The 15950-nt window shown below is 47.9% G+C and overlaps 11 non-coding genes across 11 annotated transcripts; all 11 read right to left on the bottom strand.

The window, feature by feature from the left end:
* Positions 1-391: 391 nt before the first annotated feature.
* Positions 392-582, bottom strand: LOC142684373 (U2 spliceosomal RNA). The gene has a single exon (XR_012854003.1). It is a non-coding gene; the product is annotated as a U2 spliceosomal RNA (small nuclear RNA).
* A 1261-nt stretch (positions 583-1843) lies between these two features.
* LOC142684372 (U2 spliceosomal RNA) lies at positions 1844-2034 on the bottom strand. Its single transcript, XR_012854002.1, has one exon. It is a non-coding gene; the product is annotated as a U2 spliceosomal RNA (small nuclear RNA).
* A 1292-nt stretch (positions 2035-3326) lies between these two features.
* On the bottom strand, positions 3327-3517 carry LOC142684371 (U2 spliceosomal RNA). The gene has a single exon (XR_012854001.1). It is a non-coding gene; the product is annotated as a U2 spliceosomal RNA (small nuclear RNA).
* Positions 3518-4793: 1276 nt separating this feature from the next.
* On the bottom strand, positions 4794-4984 carry LOC142684759 (U2 spliceosomal RNA). Its single transcript, XR_012854353.1, has one exon. It is a non-coding gene; the product is annotated as a U2 spliceosomal RNA (small nuclear RNA).
* Positions 4985-6276: 1292 nt separating this feature from the next.
* On the bottom strand, positions 6277-6467 carry LOC142684370 (U2 spliceosomal RNA). Its single transcript, XR_012854000.1, has one exon. It is a non-coding gene; the product is annotated as a U2 spliceosomal RNA (small nuclear RNA).
* Positions 6468-7759: 1292 nt separating this feature from the next.
* Positions 7760-7950, bottom strand: LOC142684369 (U2 spliceosomal RNA). Its single transcript, XR_012853999.1, has one exon. It is a non-coding gene; the product is annotated as a U2 spliceosomal RNA (small nuclear RNA).
* A 1296-nt stretch (positions 7951-9246) lies between these two features.
* Positions 9247-9437, bottom strand: LOC142684367 (U2 spliceosomal RNA). The gene has a single exon (XR_012853998.1). It is a non-coding gene; the product is annotated as a U2 spliceosomal RNA (small nuclear RNA).
* Positions 9438-10721: 1284 nt separating this feature from the next.
* On the bottom strand, positions 10722-10912 carry LOC142684366 (U2 spliceosomal RNA). The gene has a single exon (XR_012853997.1). It is a non-coding gene; the product is annotated as a U2 spliceosomal RNA (small nuclear RNA).
* A 1281-nt stretch (positions 10913-12193) lies between these two features.
* LOC142684364 (U2 spliceosomal RNA) lies at positions 12194-12384 on the bottom strand. Its single transcript, XR_012853995.1, has one exon. It is a non-coding gene; the product is annotated as a U2 spliceosomal RNA (small nuclear RNA).
* A 1263-nt stretch (positions 12385-13647) lies between these two features.
* On the bottom strand, positions 13648-13838 carry LOC142684363 (U2 spliceosomal RNA). The gene has a single exon (XR_012853994.1). It is a non-coding gene; the product is annotated as a U2 spliceosomal RNA (small nuclear RNA).
* A 1276-nt stretch (positions 13839-15114) lies between these two features.
* On the bottom strand, positions 15115-15305 carry LOC142684362 (U2 spliceosomal RNA). The gene has a single exon (XR_012853993.1). It is a non-coding gene; the product is annotated as a U2 spliceosomal RNA (small nuclear RNA).
* Between the last annotated feature and the right edge of the window lie 645 nt (positions 15306-15950).

The following is a 15950-nucleotide window of genomic DNA, read 5'->3' as shown; positions in this document are numbered from 1 at the left end:
CTTTATTGGCTGTTTGCTGTTCCCCTACTCCACTCCACTATTTGACTGTTGTGCTGCATCAATCAATCAATCAATCAATCAATCAATCAATCAGTGGCTGGCTCAGGTGCAGCTCTTTAACTTACCTAAAAGGGAGGGCGGAGAGAAGACAAGGAAGGTGAATGAGGTGTTCCAATGTGAAATGCCGGAAACACAGAAACACAGACGACACACAACAAGAGGTGGCAATCTATTCATTAATTGCATTTAATCAATGAGCTCATTATCACTCATGCATTGTCCAACAGGTGTTGAAATAATGGGATTAAAAGGGGAGATCCCTTCAGAAAGACAGAAACAATAGCAAAGACAAAAAACACTTTTGGAATCTGCTTTTAGTCAACACATAAGGAAAGGGTGCACCGGTCCTGGAAATACTGCAATACCAGGTCAATGCGTGGAGTGGACAGAGCAAGCTCTATTTCCATCTCCCTGTTCTAAAAATCCATTTAATATATGGTCCCCAGATAGGGGACGTATCAGATATTAAACTGATAAGAACAGATACTACACTTGATCTTAGCCAAAAGGCCGAGAAGCGATAACCCGAACGGGCCGCGCGTTGCCCGAGCCTGCCCGATACTGCTGTTCAGCCCTTGCAGCGATTCAGCCTACTTCTAGGCAATTCCATGGGGCCCTGCAGGCTCACACACTCACAGCTACACGGGAGGTGAATAAAGGCCGGAGAGGAAGCCAGACAGGATTTGCTTCTTTTGCTTGCACCACAATGCAGTGCTGAAAGAGGAGGAATCTACATAAAAACGCCTTCCTGGCAACGCCCAAATGCCCTGCTGCCATGCAGATAAACACTGGCAGCGGCAGCAAGTGCATGCCCACAGCCACCCCTTGTTCCTTCACACCTTGTATCAGCTGTAATCCAGTCCAGTCCAGTGCTGCCTGCTGAGCAGCACTGACCAACACTGCCTGGGCCCAGGCTTTTATCTCTGAGGCCCCATTATGATGTCAGAAAGCTGGCTCTGGAATCCTGAGGGCTCCACTATGACACGTGCAAAGTTCCGTCTGAACTTTATATAAGACGGTGAGGCTCAGTCAGTCACTCAGTGTTGCCTGAGAGGGCAACACTGCAACAGCCGGCCGCCAGGCTGTCTTTTTTTTGCACAGCTAGTTGCCTCCAGGAGGCCACAAGAGGGAGACAAGGGACTGCAAAATGGAAAATAGGCATCCACCAACTTTACAGACAACTTCTCGCACAGTTTGTTATTCTTCTAGGTAACATAGTAACAAATCCAAATTGCTGCTCTCTTTGTAGGCAAGCAAGGCTTTGTTGCAACTGCAATTCTTACTTCTTCTTGAAATTGTAGGGACGACAGTACATTCCATCACATCCATCTAGTGTACACAGGTAGGTCCATAGTGGCGGGCAGGCGAGCGGGCGGGCTGCTTTATTGGCTGTTTGCTGTTCCCCTACTCCACTCCACTATTTGACTGTTGTGCTGCATCAATCAATCAATCAATCAATCAATCAATCAATCAATCAATCAATCAGTGGCTGGCTCAGGTGCAGCTCTTTAACTTACCTAAAAGGGAGGGCGGAGAGAAGACAAGGAAGGTGAATGAGGTGTTCCAATGTGAAATGCCGGAAACACAGAAACACAGACGACACACAACAAGAGGTGGCAATCTATTCATTAATTGCATTTAATCAATGAGCTCATTATCACTCATGCATTGTCCAACAGGTGTTGAAATAATGGGATTAAAAGGGGAGATCCCTTCAGAAAGACAGAAACAATAGCAAAGACAAAAAACACTTTTGGAATCTGCTTTTAGTCAACACATAAGGAAAGGGTGCACCGGTCCTGGAAATACTGCAATACCAGGTCAATGCGTGGAGTGGACAGAGCAAGCTCTATTTCCATCTCCCTGTTCTAAAAATCCATTTAATATATGGTCCCCAGATAGGGGACGTATCAGATATTAAACTGATAAGAACAGATACTACACTTGATCTTAGCCAAAAGGCCGAGAAGCGATAACCCGAACGGGCCGCGCGTTGCCCGAGCCTGCCCGATACTGCTGTTCAGCCCTTGCAGCGATTCAGCCTACTTCTAGGCAATTCCATGGGGCCCTGCAGGCTCACACACTCACAGCTACACGGGAGGTGAATAAAGGCCGGAGAGGAAGCCAGACAGGATTTGCTTCTTTTGCTTGCACCACAATGCAGTGCTGAAAGAGGAGGAATCTACATAAAAACGCCTTCCTGGCAACGCCCAAATGCCCTGCTGCCATGCAGATAAACACTGGCAGCGGCAGCAAGTGCATGCCCACAGCCACCCCTTGTTCCTTCACACCTTGTATCAGCTGTAATCCAGTCCAGTCCAGTGCTGCCTGCTGAGCAGCACTGACCAACACTGCCTGGGCCCAGGCTTTTATCTCTGAGGCCCCATTATGATGTCAGAAAGCTGGCTCTGGAATCCTGAGGGCTCCACTATGACACGTGCAAAGTTCCGTCTGAACTTTATATAAGACGGTGAGGCTCAGTCAGTCACTCAGTGTTGCCTGAGAGGGCAACACTGCAACAGCCGGCCGCCAGGCTGTCTTTTTTTTGCACAGCTAGTTGCCTCCAGGAGGCCACAAGAGGGAGACAAGGGACTGCAAAATGGAAAATAGGCATCCACCAACTTTACAGACAACTTCTCCTTGCTCCTACAACCTCCATCCTTGCACAGTTTGTTATTCTTCTAGGTAACATAGTAACAAATCCAAATTGCTGCTCTCTTTGTAGGCAAGCAAGGCTTTGTTGCAACTGCAATTCTTACTTCTTCTTGAAATGTAGGGACGACAGTACATTCCATCACATCCATCTAGTGTACACAGGTAGGTCCATTGTGGCGGGCAGGCGAGCGGGCGGGCTGCTTTATTGGCTGTTTGCTGTTCCCCTACTCCACTCCACTATTTGACTGTTGTGCTGCATCAATCAATCAATCAATCAATCAATCAATCAATCAATCAATCAATCAATCAATCAGTGGCTGGCTCAGGTGCAGCTCTTTAACTTACCTAAAAGGGAGGGCGGAGAGAAGACAAGGAAGGTGAATGAGGTGTTCCAATGTGAAATGCCGGAAACACAGAAACACAGACGACACACAACAAGAGGTGGCAATCTATTCATTAATTGCATTTAATCAATGAGCTCATTATCACTCATGCATTGTCCAACAGGTGTTGAAATAATGGGATTAAAAGGGGAGATCCCTTCAGAAAGACAGAAACAATAGCAAAGACAAAAAACACTTTTGGAATCTGCTTTTAGTCAACACATAAGGAAAGGGTGCACCGGTCCTGGAAATACTGCAATACCAGGTCAATGCGTGGAGTGGACAGAGCAAGCTCTATTTCCATCTCCCTGTTCTAAAAATCCATTTAATATATGGTCCCCAGATAGGGGACGTATCAGATATTAAACTGATAAGAACAGATACTACACTTGATCTTAGCCAAAAGGCCGAGAAGCGATAACCCGAACGGGCCGCGCGTTGCCCGAGCCTGCCCGATACTGCTGTTCAGCCCTTGCAGCGATTCAGCCTACTTCTAGGCAATTCCATGGGGCCCTGCAGGCTCACACACTCACAGCTACACGGGAGGTGAATAAAGGCCGGAGAGGAAGCCAGACAGGATTTGCTTCTTTTGCTTGCACCACAATGCAGTGCTGAAAGAGGAGGAATCTACATAAAAACGCCTTCCTGGCAACGCCCAAATGCCCTGCTGCCATGCAGATAAACACTGGCAGCGGCAGCAAGTGCATGCCCACAGCCACCCCTTGTTCCTTCACACCTTGTATCAGCTGTAATCCAGTCCAGTCCAGTGCTGCCTGCTGAGCAGCACTGACCAACACTGCCTGGGCCCAGGCTTTTATCTCTGAGGCCCCATTATGATGTCAGAAAGCTGGCTCTGGAATCCTGAGGGCTCCACTATGACACGTGCAAAGTTCCGTCTGAACTTTATATAAGACGGTGAGGCTCAGTCAGTCACTCAGTGTTGCCTGAGAGGGCAACACTGCAACAGCCGGCCGCCAGGCTGTCTTTTTTTTGCACAGCTAGTTGCCTCCAGGAGGCCACAAGAGGGAGACAAGGGACTGCAAAATGGAAAATAGGCATCCACCAACTTTACAGACAACTTCTCCTTGCTCCTACAACCTCCATCCTTGCACAGTTTGTTATTCTTCTAGGTAACATAGTAACAAATCCAAATTGCTGCTCTCTTTGTAGGCAAGCAAGGCTTTGTTGCAACTGCAATTCTTACTTCTTCTTGAAATGTAGGGACGACAGTACATTCCATCACATCCATCTAGTGTACACAGGTAGGTCCATTGTGGCGGGCAGGCGAGCGGGCGGGCTGCTTTATTGGCTGTTTGCTGTTCCCCTACTCCACTCCACTATTTGACTGTTGTGCTGCATCAATCAATCAATCAATCAATCAATCAATCAATCAATCAGTGGCTGGCTCAGGTGCAGCTCTTTAACTTACCTAAAAGGGAGGGCGGAGAGAAGACAAGGAAGGTGAATGAGGTGCTCCAATGTGAAATGCCGGAAACACAGAAACACAGACGACACACAACAAGAGGTGGCAATCTATTCATTAATTGCATTTAATCAATGAGCTCATTATCACTCATGCATTGTCCAACAGGTGTTGAAATAATGGGATTAAAAGGGGAGATCCCTTCAGAAAGACAGAAACAATAGCAAAGACAAAAAACACTTTTGGAATCTGCTTTTAGTCAACACATAAGGAAAGGGTGCACCGGTCCTGGAAATACTGCAATACCAGGTCAATGCGTGGAGTGGACAGAGCAAGCTCTATTTCCATCTCCCTGTTCTAAAAATCCATTTAATATATGGTCCCCAGATAGGGGACGTATCAGATATTAAACTGATAAGAACATATACTACACTTGATCTTAGCCAAAAGGCCGAGAAGCGATAACCCGAACGGGCCGCGCGTTGCCCGAGCCTGCCCGATACTGCTGTTCAGCCCTTGCAGCGATTCAGCCTACTTCTAGGCAATTCCATGGGGCCCTGCAGGCTCACACACTCACAGCTACACGGGAGGTGAATAAAGGCCGGAGAGGAAGCCAGACAGGATTTGCTTCTTTTGCTTGCACCACAATGCAGTGCTGAAAGAGGAGGAATCTACATAAAAACGCCTTCCTGGCAACGCCCAAATGCCCTGCTGCCATGCAGATAAACACTGGCAGCGGCAGCAAGTGCATGCCCACAGCCACCCCTTGTTCCTTCACACCTTGTATCAGCTGTAATCCAGTCCAGTCCAGTGCTGCCTGCTGAGCAGCACTGACCAACACTGCCTGGGCCCAGGCTTTTATCTCTGAGGCCCCATTATGATGTCAGAAAGCTGGCTCTGGAATCCTGAGGGCTCCACTATGACACGTGCAAAGTTCCGTCTGAACTTTATATAAGACGGTGAGGCTCAGTCAGTCACTCAGTGTTGCCTGAGAGGGCAACACTGCAACAGCCGGCCGCCAGGCTGTCTTTTTTTTGCACAGCTAGTTGCCTCCAGGAGGCCACAAGAGGGAGACAAGGGACTGCAAAATGGAAAATAGGCATCCACCAACTTTACAGACAACTTCTCCTTGCTCCTACAACATCCATCCTTGCACAGTTTGTTATTCTTCTAGGTAACATAGTAACAAATCCAAATTGCTGCTCTCTTTGTAGGCAAGCAAGGCTTTGTTGCAACTGCAATTCTTACTTCTTCTTGAAATGTAGGGACGACAGTACATTCCATCACATCCATCTAGTGTACACAGGTAGGTCCATTGTGGCGGGCAGGCGAGCGGGCGGGCTGCTTTATTGGCTGTTTGCTGTTCCCCTACTCCACTCCACTATTTGACTGTTGTGCTGCATCAATCAATCAATCAATCAATCAATCAATCAATCAATCAATCAATCAATCAATCAGTGGCTGGCTCAGGTGCAGCTCTTTAACTTACCTAAAAGGGAGGGCGGAGAGAAGACAAGGAAGGTGAATGAGGTGTTCCAATGTGAAATGCCGGAAACACAGAAACACAGACGACACACAACAAGAGGTGGCAATCTATTCATTAATTGCATTTAATCAATGAGCTCATTATCACTCATGCATTGTCCAACAGGTGTTGAAATAATGGGATTAAAAGGGGAGATCCCTTCAGAAAGACAGAAACAATAGCAAAGACAAAAAACACTTTTGGAATCTGCTTTTAGTCAACACATAAGGAAAGGGTGCACCGGTCCTGGAAATACTGCAATACCAGGTCAATGCGTGGAGTGGACAGAGCAAGCTCTATTTCCATCTCCCTGTTCTAAAAATCCATTTAATATATGGTCCCCAGATAGGGGACGTATCAGATATTAAACTGATAAGAACAGATACTACACTTGATCTTAGCCAAAAGGCCGAGAAGCGATAACCCGAACGGGCCGCGCGTTGCCCGAGCCTGCCCGATACTGCTGTTCAGCCCTTGCAGCGATTCAGCCTACTTCTAGGCAATTCCATGGGGCCCTGCAGGCTCACACACTCACAGCTACACGGGAGGTGAATAAAGGCCGGAGAGGAAGCCAGACAGGATTTGCTTCTTTTGCTTGCACCACAATGCAGTGCTGAAAGAGGAGGAATCTACATAAAAACGCCTTCCTGGCAACGCCCAAATGCCCTGCTGCCATGCAGATAAACACTGGCAGCGGCAGCAAGTGCATGCCCACAGCCACCCCTTGTTCCTTCACACCTTGTATCAGCTGTAATCCAGTCCAGTCCAGTGCTGCCTGCTGAGCAGCACTGACCAACACTGCCTGGGCCCAGGCTTTTATCTCTGAGGCCCCATTATGATGTCAGAAAGCTGGCTCTGGAATCCTGAGGGCTCCACTATGACACGTGCAAAGTTCCGTCTGAACTTTATATAAGACGGTGAGGCTCAGTCAGTCACTCAGTGTTGCCTGAGAGGGCAACACTGCAACAGCCGGCCGCCAGGCTGTCTTTTTTTTGCACAGCTAGTTGCCTCCAGGAGGCCACAAGAGGGAGACAAGGGACTGCAAAATGGAAAATAGGCATCCACCAACTTTACAGACAACTTCTCCTTGCTCCTACAACCTCCATCCTTGCACAGTTTGTTATTCTTCTAGGTAACATAGTAACAAATCCAAATTGCTGCTCTCTTTGTAGGCAAGCAAGGCTTTGTTGCAACTGCAATTCTTACTTCTTCTTGAAATGTAGGGACGACAGTACATTCCATCACATCCATCTAGTGTACACAGGTAGGTCCATTGTGGCGGGCAGGCGAGCGGGCGGGCTGCTTTATTGGCTGTTTGCTGTTCCCCTACTCCACTCCACTATTTGACTGTTGTGCTGCATCAATCAATCAATCAATCAATCAATCAATCAATCAATCAATCAATCAATCAATCAGTGGCTGGCTCAGGTGCAGCTCTTTAACTTACCTAAAAGGGAGGGCGGAGAGAAGACAAGGAAGGTGAATGAGGTGTTCCAATGTGAAATGCCGGAAACACAGAAACACAGACGACACACAACAAGAGGTGGCAATCTATTCATTAATTGCATTTAATCAATGAGCTCATTATCACTCATGCATTGTCCAACAGGTGTTGAAATAATGGGATTAAAAGGGGAGATCCCTTCAGAAAGACAGAAACAATAGCAAAGACAAAAAACACTTTTGGAATCTGCTTTTAGTCAACACATAAGGAAAGGGTGCACCGGTCCTGGAAATACTGCAATACCAGGTCAATGCGTGGAGTGGACAGAGCAAGCTCTATTTCCATCTCCCTGTTCTAAAAATCCATTTAATATATGGTCCCCAGATAGGGGACGTATCAGATATTAAACTGATAAGAACAGATACTACACTTGATCTTAGCCAAAAGGCCGAGAAGCGATAACCCGAACGGGCCGCGCGTTGCCCGAGCCTGCCCGATACTGCTGTTCAGCCCTTGCAGCGATTCAGCCTACTTCTAGGCAATTCCATGGGGCCCTGCAGGCTCACACACTCACAGCTACACGGGAGGTGAATAAAGGCCGGAGAGGAAGCCAGACAGGATTTGCTTCTTTTGCTTGCACCACAATGCAGTGCTGAAAGAGGAGGAATCTACATAAAAACGCCTTCCTGGCAACGCCCAAATGCCCTGCTGCCATGCAGATAAACACTGGCAGCGGCAGCAAGTGCATGCCCACAGCCACCCCTTGTTCCTTCACACCTTGTATCAGCTGTAATCCAGTCCAGTCCAGTGCTGCCTGCTGAGCAGCACTGACCAACACTGCCTGGGCCCAGGCTTTTATCTCTGAGGCCCCATTATGATGTCAGAAAGCTGGCTCTGGAATCCTGAGGGCTCCACTATGACACGTGCAATGTTCCGTCTGAACTTTATATAAGACGGTGAGGCTCAGTCAGTCACTCAGTGTTGCCTGAGAGGGCAACACTGCAACAGCCGGCCGCCAGGCTGTCTTTTTTTTGCACAGCTAGTTGCCTCCAGGAGGCCACAAGAGGGAGACAAGGGACTGCAAAATGGAAAATAGGCATCCACCAACTTTACAGACAACTTCTCCTTGCTCCTACAACATCCATCCTTGCACAGTTTGTTATTCTTCTAGGTAACATAGTAATAAATCCAAATTGCTGCTCTCTTTGTAGGCAAGCAAGGCTTTGTTGCAACTGCAATTCTTACTTCTTCTTGAAATGTAGGGACGACAGTACATTCCATCACATCCATCTAGTGTACACAGGTAGGTCCATTGTGGCGGGCAGGCGAGCGGGCGGGCTGCTTTATTGGCTGTTTGCTGTTCCCCTACTCCACTCCACTATTTGACTGTTGTGCTGCATCAATCAATCAATCAATCAATCAATCAATCAATCAATCAATCAATCAATCAATCAATCAGTGGCTGGCTCAGGTGCAGCTCTTTAACTTACCTAAAAGGGAGGGCGGAGAGAAGACAAGGAAGGTGAATGAGGTGTTCCAATGTGAAATGCCGGAAACACAGAAACACAGACGACACACAACAAGAGGTGGCAATCTATTCATTAATTGCATTTAATCAATGAGCTCATTATCACTCATGCATTGTCCAACAGGTGTTGAAATAATGGGATTAAAAGGGGAGATCCCTTCAGAAAGACAGAAACAATAGCAAAGACAAAAAACACTTTTGGAATCTGCTTTTAGTCAACACATAAGGAAAGGGTGCACCGGTCCTGGAAATACTGCAATACCAGGTCAATGCGTGGAGTGGACAGAGCAAGCTCTATTTCCATCTCCCTGTTCTAAAAATCCATTTAATATATGGTCCCCAGATAGGGGACGTATCAGATATTAAACTGATAAGAACAGATACTACACTTGATCTTAGCCAAAAGGCCGAGAAGCGATAACCCGAACGGGCCGCGCGTTGCCCGAGCCTGCCCGATACTGCTGTTCAGCCCTTGCAGCGATTCAGCCTACTTCTAGGCAATTCCATGGGGCCCTGCAGGCTCACACACTCACAGCTACACGGGAGGTGAATAAAGGCCGGAGAGGAAGCCAGACAGGATTTGCTTCTTTTGCTTGCACCACAATGCAGTGCTGAAAGAGGAGGAATCTACATAAAAACGCCTTCCTGGCAACGCCCAAATGCCCTGCTGCCATGCAGATAAACACTGGCAGCGGCAGCAAGTGCATGCCCACAGCCACCCCTTGTTCCTTCACACCTTGTATCAGCTGTAATCCAGTCCAGTCCAGTGCTGCCTGCTGAGCAGCACTGACCAACACTGCCTGGGCCCAGGCTTTTATCTCTGAGGCCCCATTATGATGTCAGAAAGCTGGCTCTGGAATCCTGAGGGCTCCACTATGACACGTGCAAAGTTCCGTCTGAACTTTATATAAGACGGTGAGGCTCAGTCAGTCACTCAGTGTTGCCTGAGAGGGCAACACTGCAACAGCCGGCCGCCAGGCTGTCTTTTTTTTGCACAGCTAGTTGCCTCCAGGAGGCCACAAGAGGGAGACAAGGGACTGCAAAATGGAAAATAGGCATCCACCAACTTTACAGACAACTTCTCCTTGCTCCTACAACCTCCATCCTTGCACAGTTTGTTATTCTTCTAGGTAACATAGTAACAAATCCAAATTGCTGCTCTCTTTGTAGGCAAGCAAGGCTTTGTTGCAACTGCAATTCTTACTTCTTCTTGAAATGTAGGGACGACAGTACATTCCATCACATCCATCTAGTGTACACAGGTAGGTCCATTGTGGCGGGCAGGCGAGCGGGCGGGCTGCTTTATTGGCTGTTTGCTGTTCCCCTACTCCACTCCACTATTTGACTGTTGTGCTGCATCAATCAATCAATCAATCAATCAATCAATCAATCAATCAATCAATCAGTGGCTGGCTCAGGTGCAGCTCTTTAACTTACCTAAAAGGGAGGGCGGAGAGAAGACAAGGAAGGTGAATGAGGTGTTCCAATGTGAAATGCCGGAAACACAGAAACACAGACGACACACAACAAGAGGTGGCAATCTATTCATTAATTGCATTTAATCAATGAGCTCATTATCACTCATGCATTGTCCAACAGGTGTTGAAATAATGGGATTAAAAGGGGAGATCCCTTCAGAAAGACAGAAACAATAGCAAAGACAAAAAACACTTTTGGAATCTGCTTTTAGTCAACACATAAGGAAAGGGTGCACCGGTCCTGGAAATACTGCAATACCAGGTCAATGCGTGGAGTGGACAGAGCAAGCTCTATTTCCATCTCCCTGTTCTAAAAATCCATTTAATATATGGTCCCCAGATAGGGGACGTATCAGATATTAAACTGATAAGAACAGATACTACACTTGATCTTAGCCAAAAGGCCGAGAAGCGATAACCCGAACGGGCCGCGCGTTGCCCGAGCCTGCCCGATACTGCTGTTCAGCCCTTGCAGCGATTCAGCCTACTTCTAGGCAATTCCATGGGGCCCTGCAGGCTCACACACTCACAGCTACACGGGAGGTGAATAAAGGCCGGAGAGGAAGCCAGACAGGACTTGCTTCTTTTGCTTGCACCACAATGCAGTGCTGAAAGAGGAGGAATCTACATAAAAACGCCTTCCTGGCAACGCCCAAATGCCCTGCTGCCATGCAGATAAACACTGGCAGCGGCAGCAAGTGCATGCCCACAGCCACCCCTTGTTCCTTCACACCTTGTATCAGCTGTAATCCAGTCCAGTCCAGTGCTGCCTGCTGAGCAGCACTGACCAACACTGCCTGGGCCCAGGCTTTTATCTCTGAGGCCCCATTATGATGTCAGAAAGCTGGCTCTGGAATCCTGAGGGCTCCACTATGACACGTGCAAAGTTCCGTCTGAACTTTATATAAGACGGTGAGGCTCAGTCAGTCACTCAGTGTTGCCTGAGAGGGCAACACTGCAACAGCCGGCCGCCAGGCTGTCTTTTTTTTGCACAGCTAGTTGCCTCCAGGAGGCCACAAGAGGGAGACAAGGGACTGCAAAATGGAAAATAGGCATCCACCAACTTTACAGACAACTTCTCCTTGCTCCTACAACCTCCATCCTTGCACAGTTTGTTATTCTTCTAGGTAACATAGTAACAAATCCAAATTGCTGCTCTCTTTGTAGGCAAGCAAGGCTTTGTTGCAACTGCAATTCTTACTTCTTCTTGAAATGTAGGGACGACAGTACATTCCATCACATCCATCTAGTGTACACAGGTAGGTCCATTGTGGCGGGCAGGCGAGCGGGCGGGCTGCTTTATTGGCTGTTTGCTGTTCCCCTACTCCACTCCACTATTTGACTGTTGTGCTGCATCAATCAATCAATCAATCAATCAATCAATCAATCAATCAATCAAGTGGCTGGCTCAGGTGCAGCTCTTTAACTTACCTAAAAGGGAGGGCGGAGAGAAGACAAGGAAGGTGAATGAGGTGTTCCAATGTGAAATGCCGGAAACACAGAAACACAGACGACACACAACAAGAGGTGGCAATCTATTCATTAATTGCATTTAATCAATGAGCTCATTATCACTCATGCATTGTCCAACAGGTGTTGAAATAATGGGATTAAAAGGGGAGATCCCTTCAGAAAGACAGAAACAATAGCAAAGACAAAAAACACTTTTGGAATCTGCTTTTAGTCAACACATAAGGAAAGGGTGCACCGGTCCTGGAAATACTGCAATACCAGGTCAATGCGTGGAGTGGACAGAGCAAGCTCTATTTCCATCTCCCTGTTCTAAAAATCCATTTAATATATGGTCCCCAGATAGGGGACGTATCAGATATTAAACTGATAAGAACAGATACTACACTTGATCTTAGCCAAAAGGCCGAGAAGCGATAACCCGAACGGGCCGCGCGTTGCCCGAGCCTGCCCGATACTGCTGTTCAGCCCTTGCAGCGATTCAGCCTACTTCTAGGCAATTCCATGGGGCCCTGCAGGCTCACACACTCACAGCTACACGGGAGGTGAATAAAGGCCGGAGAGGAAGCCAGACAGGATTTGCTTCTTTTGCTTGCACCACAATGCAGTGCTGAAAGAGGAGGAATCTACATAAAAACGCCTTCCTGGCAACGCCCAAATGCCCTGCTGCCATGCAGATAAACACTGGCAGCGGCAGCAAGTGCATGCCCACAGCCACCCCTTGTTCCTTCACACCTTGTATCAGCTGTAATCCAGTCCAGTCCAGTGCTGCCTGCTGAGCAGCACTGACCAACACTGCCTGGGCCCAGGCTTTTATCTCTGAGGCCCCATTATGATGTCAGAAAGCTGGCTCTGGAATCCTGAGGGCTCCACTATGACACGTGCAAAGTTCCGTCTGAACTTTATATAAGACGGTGAGGCTCAGTCAGTCACTCAGTGTTGCCTGAGAGGGCAACACTGCAACAGCCGGCCGCCAGGCTGTCTTTTTTTTGCACAGCTAGTTGCCTCCAGGAGGCCACAAGAGGGAGACAAGGGATCCACCAACTTTACAGACAACTTCTCCTTGCTCCTACAACCTCCATCCTTGCACAGTTTGTTATTCTTCTAGGTAACATAGTAACAAATCCAAATTGCTGCTCTCTTTGTAGGCAAGCAAGGCTTTGTTGCAACTGCAATTCTTACTTCTTCTTGAAATGTAGGGACGACAGTACATTCCATCACATCCATCTAGTGTACACAGGTAGGTCCATTGTGGCGGGCAGGCGAGCGGGCGGGCTGCTTTATTGGCTGTTTGCTGTTCCCCTACTCCACTCCACTATTTGACTGTTGTGCTGCATCAATCAATCAATCAATCAATCAATCAATCAATCAATCAATCAATCAGTGGCTGGCTCAGGTGCAGCTCTTTAACTTACCTAAAAGGGAGGGCGGAGAGAAGACAAGGAAGGTGAATGAGGTGTTCCAATGTGAAATGCCGGAAACACAGAAACACAGACGACACACAACAAGAGGTGGCAATCTATTCATTAATTGCATTTAATCAATGAGCTCATTATCACTCATGCATTGTCCAACAGGTGTTGAAATAATGGGATTAAAAGGGGAGATCCCTTCAGAAAGACAGAAACAATAGCAAAGACAAAAAACACTTTTGGAATCTGCTTTTAGTCAACACATAAGGAAAGGGTGCACCGGTCCTGGAAATACTGCAATACCAGGTCAATGCGTGGAGTGGACAGAGCAAGCTCTATTTCCATCTCCCTGTTCTAAAAATCCATTTAATATATGGTCCCCAGATAGGGGACGTATCAGATATTAAACTGATAAGAACAGATACTACACTTGATCTTAGCCAAAAGGCCGAGAAGCGATAACCCGAACGGGCCGCGCGTTGCCCGAGCCTGCCCGATACTGCTGTTCAGCCCTTGCAGCGATTCAGCCTACTTCTAGGCAATTCCATGGGGCCCTGCAGGCTCACACACTCACAGCTACACGGGAGGTGAATAAAGGCCGGAGAGGAAGCCAGACAGGATTTGCTTCTTTTGCTTGCACCACAATGCAGTGCTCAAAGAGGAGGAATCTACATAAAAACGCCTTCCTGGCAACGCCCAAATGCCCTGCTGCCATGCAGATAAACACTGGCAGCGGCAGCAAGTGCATGCCCACAGCCACCCCTTGTTCCTTCACACCTTGTATCAGCTGTAATCCAGTCCAGTCCAGTGCTGCCTGCTGAGCAGCACTGACCAACACTGCCTGGGCCCAGGCTTTTATCTCTGAGGCCCCATTATGATGTCAGAAAGCTGGCTCTGGAATCCTGAGGGCTCCACTATGACACGTGCAAAGTTCCGTCTGAACTTTATATAAGACGGTGAGGCTCAGTCAGTCACTCAGTGTTGCCTGAGAGGGCAACACTGCAACAGCCGGCCGCCAGGCTGTCTTTTTTTTGCACAGCTAGTTGCCTCCAGGAGGCCACAAGAGGGAGACAAGGGACTGCAAAATGGAAAATAGGCATCCACCAACTTTACAGACAACTTCTCCTTGCTCCTACAACCTCCATCCTTGCACAGTTTGTTATTCTTCTAGGTAACATAGTAACAAATCCAAATTGCTGCTCTCTTTGTAGGCAAGCAAGGCTTTGTTGCAACTGCAATTCTTACTTCTTCTTGAAATGTAGGGACGACAGTACATTCCATCACATCCATCTAGTGTACACAGGTAGGTCCATTGTGGCGGGCAGGCGAGCGGGCGGGCTGCTTTATTGGCTGTTTGCTGTTCCCCTACTCCACTCCACTATTTGACTGTTGTGCTGCATCAATCAATCAATCAATCAATCAATCAATCAATCAATCAGTGGCTGGCTCAGGTGCAGCTCTTTAACTTACCTAAAAGGGAGGGCGGAGAGAAGACAAGGAAGGTGAATGAGGTGTTCCAATGTGAAATGCCGGAAACACAGAAACACAGACGACACACAACAAGAGGTGGCAATCTATTCATTAATTGCATTTAATCAATGAGCTCATTATCACTCATGCATTGTCCAACAGGTGTTGAAATAATGGGATTAAAAGGGGAGATCCCTTCAGAAAGACAGAAACAATAGCAAAGACAAAAAACACTTTTGGAATCTGCTTTTAGTCAACACATAAGGAAAGGGTGCACCGGTCCTGGAAATACTGCAATACCAGGTCAATGCGTGGAGTGGACAGAGCAAGCTCTATTTCCATCTCCCTGTTCTAAAAATCCATTTAATATATGGTCCCCAGATAGGGGACGTATCAGATATTAAACTGATAAGAACAGATACTACACTTGATCTTAGCCAAAAGGCCGAGAAGCGATAACCCGAACGGGCCGCGCGTTGCCCGAGCCTGCCCGATACTGCTGTTCAGCCCTTGCAGCGATTCAGCCTACTTCTAGGCAATTCCATGGGGCCCTGCAGGCTCACACACTCACAGCTACACGGGAGGTGAATAAAGGCCGGAGAGGAAGCCAGACAGGATTTGCTTCTTTTGCTTGCACCACAATGCAGTGCTGAAAGAGGAGGAATCTACATAAAAACGCCTTCCTGGCAACGCCCAAATGCCCTGCTGCCATGCAGATAAACACTGGCAGCGGCAGCAAGTGCATGCCCACAGCCACCCCTTGTTCCTTCACACCTTGTATCAGCTGTAATCCAGTCCAGTCCAGTGCTGCCTGCTGAGCAGCACTGACCAACACTGCCTGGGCCCAGGCTTTTATCTCTGAGGCCCCATTATGATGTCAGAAAGCTGGCTCTGGAATCCTGAGGGCTCCACTATGACACGTGCAAAGTTCCGTCTGAACTTTATATAAGACGGTGAGGCTCAGTCAGTCACTCAGTGTTGCCTGAGAGGGCAACACTGCAACAGCCGGCCGCCAGGCTGTCTTTTTTTTGCACAGCTAGTTGCCTCCAGGAGGCCACAAGAGGGAGACAAGGGACTGCAAAATGGAAAATAGGCATCCACC

Source organism: Rhinoderma darwinii (genome assembly GCF_050947455.1).
Source record: "Rhinoderma darwinii isolate aRhiDar2 chromosome 5 unlocalized genomic scaffold, aRhiDar2.hap1 SUPER_5_unloc_10, whole genome shotgun sequence".
Classification (NCBI taxonomy): Eukaryota; Metazoa; Chordata; class Amphibia; order Anura; family Rhinodermatidae; genus Rhinoderma; species Rhinoderma darwinii.
Note: the sequence above shows the minus strand (reverse complement) of the source record. Positions and strands in the feature narration are given on the sequence as shown.